General features: G+C 48.6%; 1 long non-coding RNA gene across 4 annotated transcripts in view; it reads right to left on the reverse strand.

Annotated features, from left to right (window-relative positions):
- LOC119977892 overlaps nt 1-18,690 on the reverse strand; it is a 131,044-nt gene extending 112,354 nt beyond the window's left edge. For 2 of the 4 annotated variants that reach the window (XR_005463310.1, XR_005463309.1), the window contains exons 1-3: nt 18,609-18,690; nt 13,228-13,268; nt 12,737-12,939 (exon numbers count right to left, since the gene is read on the reverse strand). This is a non-coding gene — a long non-coding RNA (uncharacterized LOC119977892). Of the gene's footprint in view, nt 1-12,736; nt 12,940-13,227; nt 13,269-15,589; nt 15,675-16,947; nt 17,911-18,608 lie in introns of those variants that run through there. The other 2 variants (XR_005463311.1, XR_005463312.1) reach the window with 2 other exon arrangements.
- Between the last annotated feature and the right edge of the window lie 4,996 nt (nt 18,691-23,686).

The raw sequence follows: 23,686 nt of genomic DNA on the forward strand, positions 1-23,686 counted from the left end.
AAAGTAATGTGAAATTGGGATGTTATTCCCGGCCAAACTCTGAGTAACATTTGAGGGGAAGGAGCTGTTTTTTAACACCCCAGCGGCAGCGGAGGAGTTGTTAGAGTGAACAAACTGGGGGAGGGACAGCCGCAACGGCCATCATGAAAGCGACGGGAATGGAAAAGAAAGGAAGAATCGGAACAAAGAGCAGCGGGCAGACCGCAAACAGAGACAATACAATCACGAGCTGTACACACGTGTTTGGTGCACTGTGCGGGACTGTGCTAACTCGTTCCCGGGCCCGTTCCACCTCTCAATGCAATGGGTGAAGCAAGATGAATGAGGGTGAGAAAGGCAGACAGGAGGGTGAGATAAGGGCTAGCAAAAGGAAGGTAAAACAGGACCAGAGCAGGGCAAGTACAGGGAGGGGGGGGCGACCGTGCTAGCAAGGAGGGCTAACACGGGAGGGCAGGAAGAAAGGAGGGCCGCGGCGTGCTTCTCAGGGGAGAGGGAGCACCTGGCACAAAGAAAAGGGGGGCACAGGGCAGAAGGGGGGGAACAACACGGGAGGGAACAGAGGAACAGGGACTAAGGAGGGGGGGGAGGAGTCGAGAGGAGAGCGCAGAACAAAAGAGAAGCAAAGGGAAGGGTGAGGTAGATAAGCAGCATGAACACAGACCTCGCCAGGCATGGAGCAGGGTGAGGAACCAAGATGGTGCCACAAACAACACAATCTCATGGTGAGAGCGGCGTCCGTGGCCATTTTGGACAGCCCCCTAACGAAGGGAAACTCCGGAGGGCAGGGGTGCGTCCACCAGGAAAGTATGGGTGATCCCGCAGGACCGGGGGGTCATAAACCCTCCACCAGGATTGTTACCTGGAACATAAGGGGACTCAATGGCCTGGTGAAAAGATCCAGAGTCTTCACCCACCTAAGAAGCCTAAAAGCAGACATAATCTACCTACAAGAGACGCACCTGAGGGAGAAGGACCGACTGCTGGTACGAAAGGGCTGGGTGGGACAGACAAACCACTCATGCTGTGGGACGAGGGCTAGGGGGTTAGCAATATTAATAAGAGGACGAGGTTTACGGAAACCAAGACAGTTACAGACCCAGGGGGACGGTATGTCATGGTCAGCGGTATCCTGGAAGAAGCACCGGTCATACTGATAAATGCGTACACTCCCAACTGGGACGACACAGAATTCATAAAGAAGACCATGGCAGAAATCCCCGACCTTGACACACACCGACTGATCATGGGGGGCAACTTCAACTGTGTACATGACCCACTGACCGACCGAATAAACCCCAGAGCAGGGAAAAAGACTGGCATGGCTAGGGAACTAGGAGTATTTATTGAGCAGATGGGGGCAGTGGACCCATGGAGGTTCCTGCATCCAGGAGAGAAGGAATTTTCATACTTCTCACAAGTACACAAGGTATACACCCGTATCGACTGCTTTGAAGTGGGGAAATGGGTGCTTCCAGGGATCATGGGAACAGACTACTCCGCAATCGTTATCTCTGACCACGCTCCACACTATATGGATGTGAGTTTGGAGACAGGCCGTGCCCAGCGCTCCATATGGAGGCTGGACACGGACCTCCTGGCCAACAAGGCATTCTGTCAGAAAACATCGCGGGCCATAGACGACTACGTTAGTAACAACCAAAACGGGGAAGTCACACCCTCCACGTTCTGGGAGGCACTGAAGGCCGTGATTAGAGGAGAGATCATAGCCTACAAGGCAAGCAGAGATAGGGAAGAGAGGGTGACCAGGTAACAGCTGGCGGACTCCATCCTGGAAGTCGACAGAAAATACTCCGAGGCCCCGACCGTAGAGCTACTGGTGGAGAGGAAAAAGCTGCAAATAGACTTTAACCTGCTATCCACTAGGAAAGCAATGTACCAACTCCGCCAGGAGAACATGGAGACAAGGCTGGCCGCCTATTGGCTCACCAGCTGAGAATGCAGGCAGCCACAAGGGAAATAGCGCAGGTAAAGGATAACAGAGGCAGACTGGTAACAGAACCAAAAGAGGTCAATCGGGCATTTGAGACCTTCTACCGGGGACTGTATGCCTCCGAGCCCCCTAACAGGGATGCGGGGATGAAACAGTTCCTCGACGGACTGGAACTACCAGTTGTGGGTGAAGACAGACGGGGGGAGCTGGAAGCAGCAATAGACCTGGGAGAAATCATGGAGAGCATCAGCTCCATGCAGGCGGGGAAGTCACCAGGACCCGACGGGTTCCCAACAGACTTCTACAAAAAATTTGCACCAGTCCTGGCCCCACAGTTAAGGGACATGTTCATGGACTCACTGGCAAGGGGCACCCTGCCCCCCACGCTAGCACAGGCCACAATTTCACTGCTACCCAAAAGATAAAGATCTGACGGAATGCGGATCATACAGACCCATTTCATTGCTGAACGTGGATGCTGTGGTGATCACAAGTTAACCAGATGCAACACAACTGAGCAACCACTAGAGGGAGCACGGGAGAGCCATATAAATAGATCAGGACAGGAAGTGAGGACACACTTCACAGCAGGCGGGCTGGTAAGCAGGACACACACACAGCAAGCAAAGCTGGTAGTTAGCACTGGAAGGTCGTTCTAGGTCGAGCTCTGGAAACTGAACGAACTCACAATAAAGCATCTTCTCCACACTTGAGACTACGAGCTTTATTAAGACACGAGTAACAACACATGGTTCCAGGAGTGATTTCAGACGCTTATGACAGGACAACTCAGCTGCAGATACAGAAAACAAAAAAATGGCATGGAAATCTCAACCAAGAATGGCATGGAAATCTCCTACTGGACATTCGACTTGGGAAGACATTGCTGATGAGAGGATGTGCCTTGGATACCCACTTCACCTGGACACGACTGGAAAAGTAAGAAGTGTCTGGGAAAGGTTTAAACAAATGTTCGATTTCGGTATCATAGCATATGATGCAGCAGCAGCCTCAGACGAAATTAAAATAGCAATTCTCATCGAAGGAAATGAAGCTACGAAAGTTTATAATGGATTTAAATACTCAAAAGGTGAAGACAGAAACAGCTTACAAACGGTACTAAACAAATTTGAAGAGTACTGTGAGAAATTTGAACAGCAAGACATACTCAGAGTCCAAACTGCACAGAGACTGAGTGATGCAAAACTTAAAAAATCACGAAAAGAGCAAGAAATCGCGAATGAAAAGTACAGATCAAAAAGAAGAAATAACAAGAATTTCTCACAAAGCCAAAACGCTGAAACCCTGTCCAAATCGGGAAGAGAAGATAACTTACGAATTTTGGAAGACCGGTCCTGGTGGGACAGAAAAATCGCTGAAATCCGCGAAAAACGGCAAAAAATGGCGTCGGAGCACATTTTGCAGTCTCCGGTAAGCAAAGAACTACAAATTGTATCTGCGCATGCGCCGGAACCGGAAGCCGCGCATGCGCAGTTTAAAAAAGATCGCGGTGCTGATCGTGATGCGCATGCGCAGGCCGCGCATGCGCAGTCAAAAGAAGTTTTGGTCGCGGATCGTAATGCGCATGCGCACGCCGCGCATGCGCAATGGAAACAAAACCGCACAGTGAAGGAGGAAGGCCGATTTGCGCATGCGCAATGCATTCCTGCGCGTGACGTCATGACGTCTGAGCATCCCGACCACGCCCACTTAAAAGGGAAATGCCCGAAAATTGAAAATAAGACACTTAAAGTGGTAAACACAAACTTTCTTGCCTCAGAACACAGAAAAACGCCTGAACTTACACCAACAGTTAAAAACAACTTGCACAACACCCTGAAAAAAGCAGTCTGCACCACCCAAAGTGAAGAGAACAAAAAGAATTCCGAAACAACAAAGGATGATTTGTTTTTCGAAGAATACTACTCAGACACAGCTGAGTCAGTCGGATATGCTTCTCACAGCATCAGCGACACGGTCGCAAAGTTCAACACGAACCAACTCGTGGTAGAAGAAGCCAACCAAAATGAAATGGCTATCAAGGAATACTACTCAGACATGGAGGAGTTATTTGGACATGCTGATCACAGCATCAGCGACACCGTTGCAAAGCTCAACACGACTCTACTCATGGTAGATGAATCCAACACCATGAGGCCATGGCAGCTCGTCGATACATTGGATGACAGCAATACCCAAGACGAAGACGACGCCACACAGAGAGCACAGGAAGACTCCACAGAGCGAGCGATGACAGGCTCCACAGTGCGAGTAATGAAAGACTCCAAAAGGGATGCAAGCAAACACTCCCTGGCGAACACCATGCATGAACAAGACCATGCAGGTAAACCCGCAGTATCTGAGCAACCGCAAGCAGACTATGACAGTCTACCAAGCTCACAGGAACAAGAAGAAGACAACGTACATCTCACCACTGACACCATGCATGCACAAGACCATGAAGGTCAACCTGCCGTATCTGAGCAAACACAAGCAGACTATGACAGTCTAACAAGCTCACATGAACCAGAAGAAGACAATGCACCTCTACCCACTGCATGCGAAGACAGTGACAAGATGATCACACTCGACGTACAGGATCACAGCGAGACTGACAGTTCTCAGCTTGTCTGTACCGACGCACAGAGCGAGAACAGTAACAAGGTGATCGCACTCGACGTACAGGATCACAGCGAGACTGACAGTTCTCAGCTTGTCTGTACAGAAGCACAGAGTCGGGCCACCCAACAGCCCAGAGAGACGATGCCAAAAGAAACCAGGCAGATTCTGACTCCAGACGAGGAGCACCTGGAGTCCAGAGAGACCAAGCCAGAAGAAACCATGCAGATTTTGACTCCAGCAGAGGAGCACCTGGAGTCCAGAGAGACCAAGCCAGAAGAAACCATGCAGATTTTGACTCCAGAATAGGAGCACCTGGAGTCCAGTGAGATAACATCAACTGAAATCATGCAGATTTGGACTCCAGAAGAGGAGCGCCAGAAGTCCACAGACACCACGTCAATTGTAATCATGGAGGTATTGACTCCAGAAGAGGAGCGGCAAGAGTCCACAGACACCGCGTCAAATGAAATCGAGAAGACTTTGACTCCGGAAGAGGAGCACCAACAAAGCAAAGATGCGGAATCCAATTCTCCACAACTGATTGATGTCACCTGCACCGATGCAACATCAGATCATTCGCACCACTCGCGAGACGGAATGCTCAATGACTCAAATTATCCACTCGGGACACTCATAGAGTATAACAAAAAAAACAAAAGTCAAAAGAAACACAGCAAGAACAAAAACAACATGAAGCGCGACAAGACCAACAACAATAGCAAGAAGCACAGCAGAAACGAGAATGACAACAGAAAGAACAAAAGCAACCTGAAGCGCGACAAGACAAACAACAAAGTCAGGCACAAAGATAGCGACAATGACAGAGACAGAGACAACAAGAACGGCAACGAAAACAACAAAGTCAGGAACAAAGATAGCGACAACACCAAAGACAGAAACGACAAAAACAGCAACACGAACGGCAACGAAAACAACAAAGTCTGGAACAACGACAGTGCCAACACCAAAGACGGAAACGACAAAAACAGCGACAAGTACGGCAACAAAAACAACAAAAACAAGAACGACAGAAACAACAGCAATGAAACAACGACGTGTCCACAATGGCACTACTTGGCACATGACGGACAATGCCACAGCGCATGGCAAAACGATGACAAGACTACAAACATGTCATGGGATGACGACGAATCGCATAAACACACGTCTGCTCCAGAACGAGCAAGCACACCAGCATCCAAGGCGGATGAGACAATAAATCAACACCACAAGCACAGAAAAAAGTCCATGCCAGTCAACATCAGTGATGTGACCATGCAAACACCTCGGGATGATGCATTGGGTACTTAAAATAACAAGGAACACCAACAACATTCACAGCGGACTTGCAATATCAATATCACCACGTCATCAACAACAAAAAGAAAAAAAAAAAAAGCTCTGAACAAATTCATCAAGTTTGGACTCATAAATGGTTTTATTAAGATTGGACATAGAAATACATTGGCTTTGTTAACTAAGGCAATAGCACCATCACTTGTATAGATACGCATATCATAAGTTACTGTGTTGTAGAATTTTCTTTAACGGTGTACAGAAAATATGTTAAGAGAAAAAGGGGGATGTGGTGATCACAAGTTAACCAGATGCAACACAACTGAGCAACCACTAGAGGGAGCACGGGAGAGCCATATAAATAGATCAGGACAGGAAGTGAGGACACACTTCACAGCAGGCGGGCTGGTAAGCAGGACACACACACAGCAAGCAAAGCTGGTAGTTAGCACTGGAAGGTCATTCTAGGTCGAGCTCTGGAAACTGAACGAACTCACAATAAAGCATCTTCTCCACACTTGAGACTACGAGCTTTATTAAGACACGAGTAACAACACAGATGCAAAAATACTCGCAAAGGTCCTGGCCAAAACGCTGGAGGGCTGTGTACCAGAGGTGGTCGCAGAGGGCCAAACGGGCTTTGTCAAGGGTAGGCAGCTCACAGCGAACATCAGGCGGCTGCTCAGCGTAATAATGACCCCCTCTGGGGAGAGCACACCAGAAGTGACCGTCTCCCTGGATGCAGAAAAGGCCTTTGACAGAGCCGAATGGAAATACCTCCTCGAGGTACTGGAACGTTTGGGCTAGGAGCGGGATTCACCGCCTGGGTGAGGCTCCTGTACAACGCTCCCAAAGCGAGTGTCCGAACTAACACCACCAGCTCTGAATACTTCCAGCTGCAGAGATGAACAAGACAGGGCTGCCCCCTGTCCCCACTCTTGTTCACGCTAGCGATCGAACCCCTGGCGAGAGCCCTGCGAAAAGCTGGAAGGGAATCTGGAGAGGAGACAGAGAACATAGAGTCTCACTCCATGCAGATGACCTGCTCCTCTATGTTTCAAAGCCACAGGAGGGACTGAAGGCAATACTGCAAATGCTGAAAGAGTTTGGAACCTTCTCGGGCTACAAACTTAACCTGGGCAAAAGCGAAGCATTCCCTTCCCAGTGAACCCAAACGGGGGAGGGAGAGAGCTGAAGGGGCTCCCGTTCAAAACAGCCCAGAACAGATTCCGTTACCTGGGGATCCAAATACCCAGAGACTAGATACAGATCCACAACTGGAACCTGGCCAGCCTGGTGGAGGACGTTAGAAGAGCCCTTCAAAGGTGGGGCTAACTCCCACTCTCCCGGGTGGGGAGAGTGCAGACGATCAGAAGCATTTCTCATATTTCTAAACAGTTGTATATATACACATCACATTTTACTCCCCTGTACTAATTTCATTTATTATACAGAAGTTTAGTTTGTCCTTCGTTTGTCCTCCCAGACCGACGTCGGGCGTACACTGCCGACGCTCGCAAGATAGTCATCGCCCGCCGTGCTGCCCTGACGATGGTGTCGCACAAGCCCAGAGGGAGGTGGCGCAGTCCCAGACAGGGACGACCCACTCCCTGAGCTCCATCGCTGCTAACGTTTAGACCCTGGTCGATACCAGAGTGGGTCTCCAGGACTGGCAGCGGCTGGTGTCGGTGGTGCCTCGGGCCGTGTCTCTGCTCGCACCGCCGTCCCATGGAGAGGTCCGGGCACCAGGCGCCATGTCCAGCCCCCATCTCCCATCCATTGCACCCCTCTCCCCATTCCCCTCATCTGGAAAGGCTTGCCCTTCCTCGTGCTCTTCCTGGACATAATGGACATAATTGTAGCGGGTCTCCGTGTCGGACTGTGCTCCCCATATAGGCGTCATCAGTCACGACTGCAATGAGTAACCCCTGTCTCCCAGCAACCAGCTGCTCAGCCGGGGGGTGGGGGTTGTCCCTCGAACATGTCGATGATGAATGATTGCGCCAGGATAAACGGGTCATGCACACTGCCCGGGTACCGGGCGAAGATGTGCAGGATCTTCATCTGGTGGTCACAGACCACCTGTACGTTCATGGAGTAGGACCCTTTCCTGTTCATGAATGCAGCCCTGTTATCTGCTGTTGGCCGCATGGCGACGTGCACCCCATCAATCACCCCCTCTACCATGGGTATTCTGGTCATGGCAGCGAAGACCGTTGCCCAGGCATTCTGGTGAGTGCGGTGCACTGGGAACTGAATGTCGTGCTCCACGATGTCATACAGGGTGTCCGTCACTGCACGGATGCACCGATGCCTGGCGCAATTCTCATGTGGTTTTAAAAAACGTCAGCCAGTCGTGCTGGTTGACAATGCGGCAGCAGGAGGTAGGGGACGGCGTGGAGGGGACATGGAGCTGGCGGATCGGGCACGGCCGTGGCTGGGGGGGGGCAAAAGTGGGAGGCCCTCCAGATTTGGGTGCGGGAGTGGGGAGGACAGGCCCCGGTGGCCAGGAACGGCCAGCCATGGCAGAGCGGTGCCAAAGCCACAGATGCCATTGGGGCGGCCAGTCTGATGGGAACCCACCAGCCCATGGCACCTGGTTGTGGAGGGGGGTCATGCGCCATGGCTAAACTTGTTGTCTACCCCCCACCCCCTGCATATCCCACAACCTCCCCATCTGCCAGAAAGTAATCAGGGGCAGATCCCCGCCCGAAAAGTCCGCTCTTCCCCTCCCACCACACATACGCACGCCCCCCCCACCATCATGGGATTCCCTTTGGCAGAGCCCATGCTAACCTGGTAGTGCCCTTTAACCCTCTGGGGGCTATATTTACCTCTGCATCCCTGGAGGGAACCCCTAGACTGTTTCACGCCTGGGCAGACTTGGCATAAATGATGCTGGAGAGACATCACGCCGGCACCGGGTAAAGATTCCATGAGGGGTGAAGTCTGGGGACAGTGCCCGCTAATGACATGGCAACGTATTAAAATGAGGTTCCCGGGCTCCCGCTGCATAATTTTCACTACTCCACCAGAGAGGCGGTGGGGTGGGGTATTCCAAAACCCAATCACACAGGAGAGAATCACGTTTTTGATTCTCTTTGGATTTTGAGCCCATGCTGAGTTTCTCGTGGACAGGGAGAGACAGGGAAAATCGCCCCCTTTTCTCATCCTCATCACTTGCCTCCCCACCAATTTTGTGCCTCTGTGAACTTGGCAATAGTACATTCACTTCCCTCATCGAAGCTATTAAAATACATTGTAAATCATGGTAGTCCCTGCTCTGATCCCTGTGGCACTCCACTAGTTACACATTGCCATCCTGAAAATGCCTCTCTTATACCACCTCTATATCTTCTGTAAATGCGACAATTCCTCTCTCCATTGTAATTTACTATCCCCAACAGCAACTTACTGAATGCTTCATGGAAATCCAAGTATATTACATCTTCAGGTTCCCCATTATCTATCCTGCTCGTTACCACCTCAAAAGTTCTAATATACTTGTCAGGCATGATTTTCCCTTCATGAAGTCATTTATGTATTTGTAAATGCTCGGCTATTATGTCCTTTATATCTCATGTTTTTCCAATGACAGATATTAAGCTTACTGGCCAATAGTTATCTGTTCCTGTCTCCCTCCTTTTTCGAATAAAGGTGTTACATTGGCAATTTTCCAATCCTCCTGAACTTTTCCAGAATTTAAGAATTCTTGGAAGATTACTACCAGTGCAGCCACTATCTCTGTAGCTACTTCCTGTCATATCGTAGAATGCAACCCAACAGGTCCAGGGGACCTATTGGTCTTTAGCCCTATTCATTTCCCTATCTGTTGTCTTTATTCCCCCACCCCTTCAATTTTGCCCCTTGATTATTTAGTATTTCTGGAATGTCATTTGTGACTTTCACCGTGAAGACTGATGCAAAGTCTTTAGTTAACTCCTTTGCCATTTCCTGGTTTCCCATTATTATTTCCCCAGTCTCAATCTCTAAGGCGCCTATGTTTGATTTGGCCACTATTTCCATTTATATATATTTAAATAAAAGCAAATTACTGCAGACGCTGGAATCTGAAACAAAAGAAAAAATGCTGGAAAATCTCAGCAGGTCAGGCAGCAACTGTAGGGAGAGAAAAGAGCTAACATTTCGAGTCCGATGACTCTTTGTCAAAGCATATATATATTTAAAGATGTGTAACTGTACATTTTTATATTACTTGTTATTTAACCTTCATAGTTTAACTTCCGCGTGTTTCTAATTTTTTGGTCATATTTTGTTGGTTTTTAAAATGTTCCCAATCCTCTGATTTACCACTAATCTTTTCCACATTGTATATTTTTTCTTTCAGTTTACTACTACCCTTAATTTCCTTGATAATGATCGTTGGTTTATCCCCTTCCTATAATCCGTTTGCACTGGGATGTTTCAGAGGAGATCATTTCAAGTGAAGACACTGAGGAACAGGCAGCTCTATGTACCATGTTAGAGCTGCTGAAAGTTTAATCAACTCCATTGAGTTTGAGCACAGGGAGTCTGTAAACATCATGGGGATGTTGTTCAGAGGATTGATGCTGGGCTGTGTGGACTGTCCACTTTCAGTTTGAGGGGCCGTCTTGCACATTTGTAAACAATTCTATCCATCCAATTATCATATGATTGTCTGGAACAGTAAGAAGAGTGTATAGGAGTTCTGAAGACACTTCAACAAAAAACCGTGAGCTCTCATGTGCAAGTTCAATTCCAAAAGAGTAAATCACAGAACTGATTTCCCTGTGCCTGCCTCATGATGAACTGGAGGACTCAATGCGCATGGTGGTCCACAGCTTAACAGATAAAGCTGCAACTGCACCTGTGTAGCAGCTCCTCTCTCAGAAACCATCTTTAAAAGATGAGGATGGGAATTCAAAACCCAGGCCTCAGAGATCATTGACGTGTTGGGAGTTCATTTGGAGTTGATTCCTTACCAGGAGATTAAATGGTGAGCTCAGTGAGGTTTAACAATTTTGACCCAACAAAATTCATCAGCAGTTGTGTCCCACCTGCTCATCTGTCACGTCCCTGGGGGTGAATTTATCAGACATATGTGAAGAGCAGTGGCTGAGAATGTAAACGATGCACTGAGTACATAAAACATCTCGGACGGGATTCTCCAGAATCCGGCGGGTGGGCCGTACTGGCGACAAAGAGTGGCGCCAACCACTCTGGCATCGGGTGCCTGTAAGGTGCGGAATCCTCCTCACCTTCAGGGGCTAGGTCAGCACCGGCGGGGTTGGCGCTATGCCAGCCGGCAGGGGTTGCGCCGTGCCAGCCGGCGCTGGAGGGCCTCCGCCGGCCGGCGCGAGTTGGCGCATGCGCGGGAACGCCATGGCGGACCGTTACAGCGGCTGACATGACACAGAAGGAAAGAGTACCTCCCACGGCACAGGCTTGCCCGCAGGATCAGTGGGCCCCGATCGCGGACCAGGCCATCGTGGGGGCCCATCCCGGGGCCAGATCCCCCTGCACCACGCCCCCCCCCCCCCCCCCCCCCCCCCGGACTCCGCGGGCCGCCCGCAGAGCCAGGTCCCACCGGTAAGGACCTTGTTTGAGTTATGCTGGCGGGACTGGCCGAAAACAGGCAACCACTCTGGCCATCGTGGAGTGGAGGATTGCTGGGGGTGGGGGGGGCACTGCCAACTGCCCCTGGCCGTCGCCATGTGATTCCCGCCCCGCCCAAAAACCGGCGCCGGAGAATCCGGAAGCCAGCGTTGGGGCGGCAGGGCAGGATTCACGCCGCCCTGGGCAATTCTCCGGCCTGGCGGGGGGTCGGAGAATCCCTCCCCTCGTGTTCTCATTTCATAGGAAAATCTGCCCCAGCAGTAGGATTGTACATTGAACCAATGCTTCCCTGGCTACCATCTCTGGGCTAAATGAAATTATAACTAAGGCCAGGATGGCAGAAGTGGTGAATACATTGTTCCTACTGATATTCAAAGGCCTACTTGTATCTTTCATCAGTTATATTAATTTCTCTCTTGATTCATCAAAACAAAGAGGTTTTACAACTGAGTTTGAGACACATACAAGTAGGTCTCTGAATGAAAATTGTGTACGGTCACTAAAGGCATTGTTTGATCAGCTTAATTAGAGATATTTGTGAAGAGCTGGTGAGAAATGGAGGATGGTGTGAGATGTTGGGTTACATTTAACAAGGGTATTGTCCTGTTGGGCAGTGTAATGACAGTTAATGCTCACTGTAATCTGTGTGATTTTGTTCACCAACAGGCTCAGCTCAATATTGGAGTGAAGCGACAGTCTTGGAGTATAACAGATACAATGGTGAACCTGTTGGGGAATAAAGAGAACTCAGATGTATGAAGATTTGTGCTGCTGTCTTGCTTACAAAAGAAACATCACTCAGGCACCAGCCAAAACAATCCAACCTTATTTAAATCCAACCCCCACCAGACCTCAGCAATTCTTTGGGACAGGGAGTGAGCTAGTTCAGGCAGAAGCTTTCAAAATATTAGGGATCTTGACCAAGTTTGGGTGGTTCAGTTATTCCAGCAGTGAATCCTGGCCAACCTGGTGTGCTTGCTTCTGCATCTGAATGGGAAGAACGAGGAGATATATCCAACCTTCTAGTTTGACTTTCAAGATGATATTCTGACTTATTTAATTTGCAAAGCCTTGCTCCTTCATTGAAAAGTGTATGGAGGAGCCAGACTGTTATTACTTGGACTTGCTTGGATGCATATCATGCCAACTTGTTCATGATTTCCTTAATGTGGCAAATGTCTAGGCCATGGACTCAACATCCTTCACCAATGACCATCTCCATGACCATGCAATGGGCTTGTCAACATTCTCAAGAAGCTTGACGCTCACCTGATGGATCCCCTGGAAAGGTTTAATTGTCAGTTGTGGCTATCTAGCACCCGAATGAACCCTCAGCGCAACAGGCTCTGAATCTCATCCTGAACAACGACACTGGAATAGCTACTGATCTCATCCAGATCCTCCTCTTTGTAACATCAATTGGTCTTTCTCCCAATATTGTTTGTACATTTTGCAAATGAACATTGAATTACCTGCAAAAAAAAAGAAATTCTGTTTTAGTGTTAAAAAAAACTGTTGCAATATTATTGGATCTCCAAATAATGCAAATTCTCCCAAATCAGATGTCGACATCCACTTTGGGGATTTTTGGCAGGCATTGTTTAATGCTGCAGCTCTTCTGACCCAGATGAATCATTCAACTTATGAGTAATGAAAGGGACAAAGGGGTTTACGGAAGTTACTGTACTTCTTCGAGACAACATGGCAGTAAAAACCTATGGGAAAACTTTGACATAAATTTTGCATTCAAATGCACTTACCATGCTGAAAAGTGATCAGTAATCATTTGACATCAAAAGATCTATATGGAAAGAGATTTCAGATAGTTAGCCATCAGTTGCCATCATTGACATTGAGTGCGATTAAAAGCACTCAGAGGCTTAAAACGTGGTCTGATAGGTCTTCATGCATGCCCACTCCAATACCTACTCAGCCCCGAAGCACTCATCCCCTCCTATTTGTCCACCCACTGCGGTATTGTGTGAAGCAAATAATGGCATGATGGGAAAAGTAGTCAAGTTTTCTTGGTACAAGTGAATTTAAACTGATTTTCATATAACCTACGGCCCAGAATACACATAGACAGCATGTCCTGAGAACTGGGTGACTCTGAGAGTCTAGATAAGGCTTGAACTTAGGAGCAGTCTCAATACATAACAAGCTAAACAACTATTTCTTCCTGTTCCTAAACAAATTCTTCCCTTTCTTAAAACAAAGACAAGATAATGACATGAGACCCCAGTCCCCTAAAGGTCAGCAAGGTGATGCCATTGTAACGATTATTACTTATGTTTTACTTTCGATCAAATTCCTGACCAAGTTGTATTCATGTTATCTTGATCCTATAATGTATAAGAATCGCCTTCTTTTTCTGTAATATCGCAGACTTGGGACGGACTCCGCAGTTTGTAATTGACTGCCTTCCGACTCCAAGTTTCTGCCATTTCTGCTAGCAGTTCTAATTAGTGAATAAAGTTCAGTTTTGCTTACCTAATGACTGCTGTTTGAATTTCTTTATCACAGACAAACGCGGGGAAAATATAAAATACAACACCATCCCTCAACTGGATTTTGCGACTTTGCCCAGATGAGGAAGACTTCCCACCGATCCCCATCCTCTCCCCAGCCCCCAACTTGGAACTACTACCAGTGGCTGGACTCTGTCCATCTTCACAGCCGACTCATGCCTGAAGCATGGACCACAGTCTTCCTCACACCCTTATCATAAAACCACACCTCTCATTGCTGTGTTCTGCTGTTCTGGCTGCACTTTGTAGTGGAACCATTCCCCGTTAGAGTGAATCGGCGGGATTCTCCGATTGCCGACGCCTAAATCGCGTTCAGCGATTGGCTGGAGTATCTGTTTTGACGCCCAAAATCGGGGGGCGTTGCCATTTATCAGATGCTCCGCCCCTTCACAAACAGCATACACACCATTGCGACGGCCTCAGGACGTCACCTGAGGCCCTCCACTGATGCTCCCCACCCGATGGGCCCACTTCCCGACAGCATGGGACACGTGTCCTCTCAACATCCGTGAACCTGGCCAGGCGGCTGCGGATTGTGTCCAGCGCCTCCACAGTCGGGGGGCGGGGGGGGGGGGGGGGGGGGGGGGGGGGGGGGTCTGTTCTTCTGGCAGGGGGTCTTCAGCGGGGCTGGGGGACTGGTGGGGGGTAGTCCGGGGGTGCAAAGGGGTTTACAGAGGGGCACTATCTGGCAGGCCGGGTCCGCGCAGAGCCGGCGCCATGTTGTACGACTGAGGAGACCTAAACTCATGCATGAGACTACTGTCACAGCCCTTCCTCAGGATCCACCATCTCTTGCAGGAGTCATGCCAGGGCCCTCTGGCACCCACATGGAGGATGAACATCAGCCAGACACTGGTGTGTGACACTGGGGGGAAGGAGACCATGTACTCCCTAAGCTCAGGCACAGTACTGATTTGGGTCAGTGACACAGGAGGATCCATGCGTCCAGCAGCATTGTGCTGTCCATAAAGACCAGCTCAGCATGGAGATAGAGGTCAGGAATCGGTCTACCCCAGAAGAGTGGTGTAGAGAACATCAGGAGCAGCGCAGCATTATGGCAGGAATGCTTAATTCCATTCACCTCGTGGTATCTTGCGAATTGAGGATTGTCTCTGCACATCATTCTTTATCAATCGTATAGACTGGGGTAAGGTCATATTGAATTGAAAGGCCTGATGGGATTTTGGCAGTCAGCTGTTTTAATGAGCATTCATGAGATGCAAATGACATTCATGCCACCAGCCAGTGGGGAGAGTGACCTGCCATTAACCCGCCAGTGGGAGATTTGCAGCATGATTTTATGACGGCAGGTTTCCGACCTTAACTGCTCCCACTTGATTCTCCACTCCTGCCCGCTACCAAATGGGATGGGGGAATTCCTCAGAGTCTCTGACTTTCCTGGCTCTGGAATAATGATATTCGGCAGAGCTCCATCCACCACCTCCATCTCTGTGCTCCTGGACTGGGGATCGGGTCACCGCTGGACACATGTAACCACCCACAATTCTTTGAAAAACACACCACCTGTTTTTTCCACCTGGAAAGATTTTCCGTTCCCCACCCTCTCGTGTTCTTAAAACTTCAAACAACTGACCAGAGTTTGATCTGTGTCCAGACACATTCTCCTTCGGATTTTTGTAAATATATTCACTTATTCCCCCAGAGCTCTGGCTAATTCCCCTAGCTTTTAAACTAAAAAACTGTTAAAATTTTAAAAGATGAGATGAATACAACCGACATTTTTGGAATTCTGTTGGCCAACTGTGGTCTGACACCAAAGATACATGAGCAGCAACAAGAGAATACCTAAACAAGTCCTCCCAGCTGATGCCTGGAGAAATGCAGAAAAAAACAATTTATCTGAGAAACCCTCGCACAAGAGCTTGGGATGGCAGGGATAATTAGGGAAATCCAGGATGGATGGTCACTCTAAGGCTTCAGCCACAGCCCAGCGTGGCAAAGCATCCTGGATTTTCTGTGATTGTCCCGTAAATCGACTTTTCATCCAGCATTCTGTGTAAGGCCTTCCCAAGATACATTTTGAGGATTTCTTCACTTTGCAAGCTTTGTGTCTGTACAGGTATCAGCACGGGGCTGTTCAGCATGTGCCGAGGGGATCGTGTGCGTTGTGTCTGAGCCGACAATATCAGGCCCGGGACAGTTCGCAGGGCTGTGACAGTAGTCTCATCCATGAGTTCAGGACTCCTCACTACAGGGCAGCATGGTGGCGCAGTGCGTTAGCCCTGCAGCCTCACGGCGCCGAGGTCCCAGGTTCGATCCTGGCTCTGGGTCACTGTCTGTGTGGAGTTTGCACATTCTCCACTTGTTTGCGTGGGTTTTGCCCCCACAATCCAAAGATGTGCAGGGTAGGTGAATTGGCCACACTAAATTGCCCCTTAATTGGAAAAAATGAATTGGGTTCTCTCAATTTATATTTAAAAAACAGGACTCCTCACCACAGCCTCACTTAAGATAAGCAACTCCCAGCAAAAAAAATTAAAGCCCACTTTCTTATCCATAGCAGTGAGTCGATAATTAAACCAGTGGGGAAGGACAGTGGTGGAGGGCGGGGGGGGGGGGGGGGTGCTGCAAGAAATGTAATAAGGGGGAGGCGGTTCCTGCTGCATATGTCCCAAACACATATATCCCAGGAAGGCCTGACCCTGGGATGTGGAACCAAATCCTGGGTTATCGGACAGTCCTGGAAATAGTTGGTGTAAAAACACTCACAAGGTCCACGGGGATACCCTAATTGATCTCTCCATGGAACTCATGGAATACAAACTTCACCGCTAGTAGGCGGAGGCCTTCCTCGCTGGGGCCCATCACCGTGCTATGTAAAAGCTGGCCCGGATAGGGACCGGCATTCTGGTAGTCCTGTCGGGGACTTATTGTGTGTATCCTATCGTATCGGCCAATTTCTCTGACTGTAATAAACTCGCATTTACTTACCTGCAAGGGCCTCCTGGGTCTTCATACTGGTGATGAGGTAAAAACAGCCTATGTGATTCTGGACGTCCCAGCTACATCGGAATATTGCCGTGCAGATACGAGATTGGAGGAGTTTTGAAAATGCTGCTCTTCGGGAAATTAGAGGCCTTTGATGGAGGCTTGGAGAATTGGGCCCAATGTGCCAAGTGAATGCGGTATTTCTTCCAGGCAAATGGCATCAATGGAGAAAACCAACGGAAGTTTATCCTCCTGACCACCTCTAAGCACCCTGACTTTTGCCTTAATCAAAAGCCTCACTTGCCCGGCAACCCTGTACTTGAAGTCCTTTGATGTAGTGGAAGTTGTGGCGAACCATTATGACCCCAAACCATCTCTGGTGATTCAATGGTATCGGTATAACCATGGCTGTGCAGACACTGGGAGAGTCAATGACAGACTTCCTGTCATCCGAAGGATTGCATTGCATTGTAAGTTTCCTCCATCCCTCTCCAAGGTGTTAAGGGATCGTTTTGTGTGCGGGATCAACAAGTGGCAACTCAGAGGAAATTGTTGGCTGAACCAACATTAGACCTGAGAAGAGCCGTTGAGCTAGCTCTGTCATGTGAGAATGCTGAGAAGAGGTTTAAACTCTAACTGACCTAAACTGATTGTGATGCAATACTAATAAATGGAACATGAGCTTGTGAATTAACTGCAAGTGCGTAACTATTTTATTTCCAATGCCTTTCCCTCTGTGTGGAATGGGAAGAGGTATTATAAGGAACATATGTATTTGGGGATACATACAATAATTGGGAAGAAGAAAATAGAGCTACGTTTGTACTCCCGCTACATGATCTGTGAACTACAAGATCTGTTATAAAATCTACAGACTGCATACATAACATACTGCACTATCTGGGACTTTGAGAAAAATCCATGGGACAGCATTGTTAATGTCAGATGATATGTGAAATCAGCCAAAATTTGTTATGATTGCAACAACTCCGTTTCCTCACAAACTTTATGACCTATTTTGGTGTCAGTTGAATGCTTCTGAATACTGAAGATAATTAAATCATTCTTATCGCAAATGTTTGAGCACTGTGTGATTTAATTTGATGTCAGTTGGTGGCAATGCTATCAGTTGATCCCTACTTTGGATATCAAATGGTGGCTAAATTATTCTTTTGTGCGCAGAAGATAACAAATGATAGTGAGATGATTGATTTTGAGCACAAATGATGTCAATAGAATTCGAATGAACACAGTTGAATGCAAATTATGTCAAAAGTGGCTTGCTAGACCATTTCAGACGACATTTAAATGTCAACCACATTGCTGTGATTCTGGAGTCACATGGAGGCCTGACCAGCCGGACAGCTGATTGCTATCCCTGGTGAGCCAGATGTTTTTCATGAGATTCGGCGATTCAAGGTGGCCTTTACTGAGGCTAGCTTTTACTTCTAGATTTATTAATTGTATTTAAATTCCACCAGCTGCCGTGGTGGGATCAAAACCCATGTCCCCAGAGCATTAACTTCATTGCAGTGTTAGTGCAAGCCTACTTGTGAGAATAAAGAGAAAGATTATAAAGATTATAAAAAAAGATTATGAGCCTGGGCCCCTGGTTTGCTAGTCCAGTAACAGTGCCACTATGCTACCACCACCTCTATACGTACTGGAATGTGTCACACATCATCGTATGATTTTCCTCATCCTTGGTGTCCTTCATGATCTGCCATTGCGTCTTTTGCACAGGCACGAAACACCGATCCTTCTTACAGGATCATAGAACATTACATCACAAAGGTTGGCAATCATCCCATTGTGCTTGCTTCATTTCTTTCAAAAAAATCTATCCAAACTGCCACCTCCTACCCAACACCCGCTCCTTCCCCATAGCCCTGCAATGTCCTAACCTTCAAATATTTATCCAATTCCCCCTTGAAATGAATTATTGAGTCTACTTCCAACACTTTCGCGGTAGTGCATTCCAGGGGCGAGAATCGCCTGGGGGCGCCTAAAATCCTGCCCCTGCCGTGGCAGAGATTCTCCACCACCCGGGAAGTGGCGGGGGCAGGAATCTCGCCACTCCGATCGGAGAGGCCCCTGCGGCGATTCTCCGGCCCGGATGGGCCGAAGTCCCGCCGCTGGGAGGCCTCTCCCGCCGCCGAGATTTAAACCACCTCTGGAACGGCGGGTTCAGCGGCGCGAGCAGGCCCCCGGGGTCCTGGGGGGTCGGGGGGCGATCGAACCCCAGGGGGGCCCCCACGGTGGCCTAGCCCGCGATCGGGGCCCCCCCTCAGAGTCTGGGCCAGTACCCTGTCTGCACTAGTTTCTTTCGCGTCCGCCACGGCCTCCGCCATGGCGGAAGCGGAAGAGAACCCCACATCGCGCATGCGCCGGCAGTGACGTCAGCGGCCAGGTGCCGCTGACGTCACTGCCGGCGCATGCACGGACCGGCGAAAGCCTTTCGGCCAACCCCGCTGCCGGGGGCGCCGGTTTTTTGCGCCGGTCTTCTGGTGGCAACTGCTCCCTTTGGGGAGGCGCGACCCCTGAGTGGTTGGCGCCACTCCCCTACTCCGGGACCCTCCGTCACGCCGGGTAGGGGAGAATGCCGCCCCAGATCACAATAAATTATATATGAAAAACGTTCATCTCACTTAAGGCTGCTTCACCAATCTCCTTAAATCTGTGTTCCTTGTTTACAAACGTTTTTTTGAGCAATCTACTTATTTAATCTTACAACACCAGGTTAAAGTCCAACAGGTTTGTTTGGAATCACTAGCTTTCGGAGGGCAGCTCCTTCATCTGGTGACTCACCTGATGAAGGAGCTGTGCTCCGAAAGCTAGTGGTTCAAAACAAACCTGTTGGACTTTAAACTGGTGTTGTATGACTTCTTATTGTGCTCACCCCAGTCCAACACCGGGTCAGACTAATAAAACCTGTGTTTTAAGAAAGCCAGCAATGATGTGGAAACATTGGGTCAGATTTTGTGGTGGGGTGAGTGCTGATGGTGAACTGCCAGCATTCAGTTACTACACCCCTGAAACTGATTGGAACTTCAGGATGTCTGTCATTTGGTGACTAGCGCGGAATTCCTGAAGCTTTGGGTCATTTACTCAGGGCTCAGACACAGGTTGAGATGTGGACCCCACCTCAGAGCCAGTAATTATTGCAATCAGTGAGAATGTTAACTTCCCCACTCCCTCATCACTGTTAAAAACCATGTCAAAAGGTTTCCCCTTGTTCAGTCAGGTGCAACTGCCATTTTAATGGCGATGTGTTTCGTCAACTTTGTGAACAAACTGGCAGCACGGTAGCACAGTGGTAGCACTGCTGCCTCATGGCGCCGAGGGCCCAAGTTCGATCCCGGCTCTGGGTCACTGTCCGTGTGGAGTTTGCACATTCTACCTGTGTCTGTGTGGGTTTCGCCCCCAAAACCCAAAGATGGGCAAGGTAGGTGGATTGGCCATGCTAAATTGCCCCATAATTGGGAAAAAATTAATCGGGTACTCTAAATTTGTAGTAAAGAAAGTTTGATGAACAGCAGAACTGGCAATGAAAAGCTAAATTTGTTTTCATGGAGACTTTTTAAATGATTTGTTCGAGATTCTTTAAACTATTTTTTCTGTAAATGTTTTCAAAGTTTGTTTTAAATATTGTAGTTTCTACCCTCATCCCAGTTTTTTGATCACTGTAAAAAAAATTACAAGTGATTTTCTTCTTCTGATTTTTAACTCTTGTTTGAGTGGCTGATAACATCATCTAACATTATTGTTTTTTTGGGGCAGCTCCATGCCGGGAATCGCCAGTATCTAACGCCTCAAACAGCTGGAGTATTACTACAGAGCCAGGGAGAGCTGAAATTCTCACCGGGGGAAACATTAGATTACCCACTGGGGCTTCAAGGTCAGTGGCGAGTGCCCTCTTTTGCTCCGACTGCAAATTCCGGGTCAAAACAAAGAAAAATACTGCAGATGCTGGAAAACTGAAATTAGGATAGAAAATGGGGAATAGTCAGCAGTTCCAGTAGCATCTGTGGAGAGAGAAACAGAGTTAACGTTTCAAGTCCATGAACTTCCACCAGAACAGGGAGAAGTTTGAATTTCATTAGGTTTTTAGCAGATGAAAGTGGGGGGGGGGGGGGGGGTAGAAGGTGAATGAAGAGCAAAGATAAAGGTCTGGAATAGGGTTGGCAGCAGGACAGATTATGTGACAAAAGGTTTCTTGAGAGCGGACATGTCAGTCGGCAAGATGTTTTTAAAAATCAATGTCAGCAGCATGCTATTTAATAGGTGAAAGGGCGACCTCACAAGAGTCAAAGGGTACTGGGGTACATCAAGGGCCAGAGGAAAAGGCTGAAGTCAGATCCTTACCAGACTCTGAGTGTACTGAGGCCCTTGCCTGCCTGAGATAAGGACCTCCTACTCTTCCTGAAATGTGACAAATAAAATGGTGTGAAACTTGTATGCATCATACCAGGCTGCCTATATCTCTTGCGTAAGTTTACATGATTTTTCGATATTTTTTCTAAGCGTGGTCTCGGTAAGAAAACCGGGGGGGGGGGGGGGGGGGGAACCCGTTGGCGCTGTCAGTAGGAAATGTTGCCGTAAATTCAGCTTCTTAAAGAAAAAGAACAAATTTTACACCACATCCATGATTCGCTTGCCCCACTACAATTTAATTTATAAAATTAGTAGGGTGCACGCCTTCCCAGTACTCCCCAGCACATGTTCCAAGTTGAATCGGGAGGCTGGCTGCCAGAATGAATGCACCACATTTTACCGATGGAGTCCTCAGCTAGCTTCTGGATGGGCAGGTGTCCTGCCAGCAAGATGGGCAGCACGGTAGCATAGTGGTTAGCACAGTTGCTTCACAGTTCCAGGGTCCCAGATTCGATTCCCGGCTGGGTCACTTTCTATGCGGAGTCTGCACGTTCTCCCTGTGTCTGCGTGGGTTTCCTCTGGGTGTAAGGGCCGGTGCAGCATTGATGGGCCGAATGGCCTCCTTCTGCACTGTAAATTCTATGAAAACAATCAACCCCGTCTGGGAGGCTGTGGCTGCAATTGTTAGCGCCAGCCCACTGCATAAGTGGACACGGCTTCAGTTCCAGAGGAAGATGAGGGATCCTCTTCGTGCTTTCAGGGTAAGTCTGCCCCTTCATGTCTCCCTCAACACTCCTTAACATACCCCTCACACCTCCACAGAGGTCTCTCTCCCACCCATCTCGTGGGGTCCCAGCATTTGTCACACCATCCCTCCTCCCCCAATAATCCCTCCAGTACCTCCTCTGTTCCTCACATTCCCGCTCTCACCCGCCTTCCATACATGCCAGTATTCATTACCACCTGACATAGCATGACTCCTGGCTACATTCTCCCCATCTGCCTTATTGCAGCACAAACCTGAGCATGACAGGCTTGAGTGGGTACATCCAGCTGGAGTGAAACCGGAGCTCAAGACTCTAGCCCCCTTTGAGGAAAGAATTCTTGAAATTTCCAACAAATAGGATTGAAACTGTGTAGAGAGTGAGGTGGGGGCCAGTGAGAACACTCAACACATGTAACCATGGTGCAAGCCTCATGTGAGTGATCTTTCTCCTATCAGTCCTGCACTAATGCCATCTCACTTACATTGCAGGTCAATCAGCAGACCAGCCCAGACTATCTTTGCAGCTCCTGGACAACATGGACCCGGGGAACTCCACGGCAGACATCTTGGAGACCAGCATTGAAGAGGCATAACCCCTGTCACCTGCACCCTCCAAAGCATAGCTGCTCACAGCTCGATGGGATTAAGTAATAAGCAGGATTCTGGGTCACTCACTGGTGAGCATGTCACAGCTGATGATCCACAGCATGCAGCGAAACGGATGTCCCAGGCATCTGCCACTTGGTGGGATGTCACAGTCCAGGACTCGGCTGAGCCCCAGTCAAATGAAATGCCCTTGGGTCCGGTCATCCGAAAGCTGCTGGAACTGCAAAGGTAGCGTTCTGAGAATCAATAAAGAATGTCAGTATCCCTCCTCAGACTGCAAGGCCAATTGGAGTTGCCTGCCTTCTGTTTGAGGAGATTGTGCCGTCAAATGGACGCAATGAGACCAACGCTGCGAGGTTAGCATCAACAGTGGAGACCTTGGTGCAAGGCATGGTTCCATAGTTCAGTACATGACCTCCATAGGTGAGAGCATGAGCTCCATGGTGCAGGACTTCAACTGCATGGTACAGACACATGTGGGAATCCACGAGGAGGTAGTCGCAGCTGAGAACTGTAATTCTGCTTCTCTGCACCCCTAGATGGATTGGATTGGATTGGATTGGATTTGTTTATTGTCACGTGTACCGAGGTACAGTGAAAAGTATTTTTCTGCAAGCAGCTCAACAGATCATTCAGTACATGGGAAGAAAAGGGAATTGAACAGAATTCAAGAAAATACATGAGAATACATAATAGGGCAACACAAGATATACAATGTAACTACATAAGCATTGGCATCGGATGAAGCATACAGGGTGTAGTGTTAATGAGGTCAGTCCATAAAAGGGTCATTTAGGAGTCTGGTGACAGTGGGGAAGAAGCTGTTTTTGAGTCTGTTCGTCCGTGTTCTCAGACTTCTGAATCTCCTGCCCGATGGAAGAAGTTGGAAAAGTGAGTAAGCCGGGTGGGAGGGATCCTTGATTATGCTGCCTGCTTTCCCCCGGCAGCGGGAGGTGTAGATGGAATCAATGGATGGGAGGCAGGTTTGTGTGATGG

The sequence above is a fragment of the Scyliorhinus canicula genome, chromosome 14 (genome assembly GCF_902713615.1).
Source record: "Scyliorhinus canicula chromosome 14, sScyCan1.1, whole genome shotgun sequence".
Taxonomy (NCBI): Eukaryota; Metazoa; Chordata; class Chondrichthyes; order Carcharhiniformes; family Scyliorhinidae; genus Scyliorhinus; species Scyliorhinus canicula.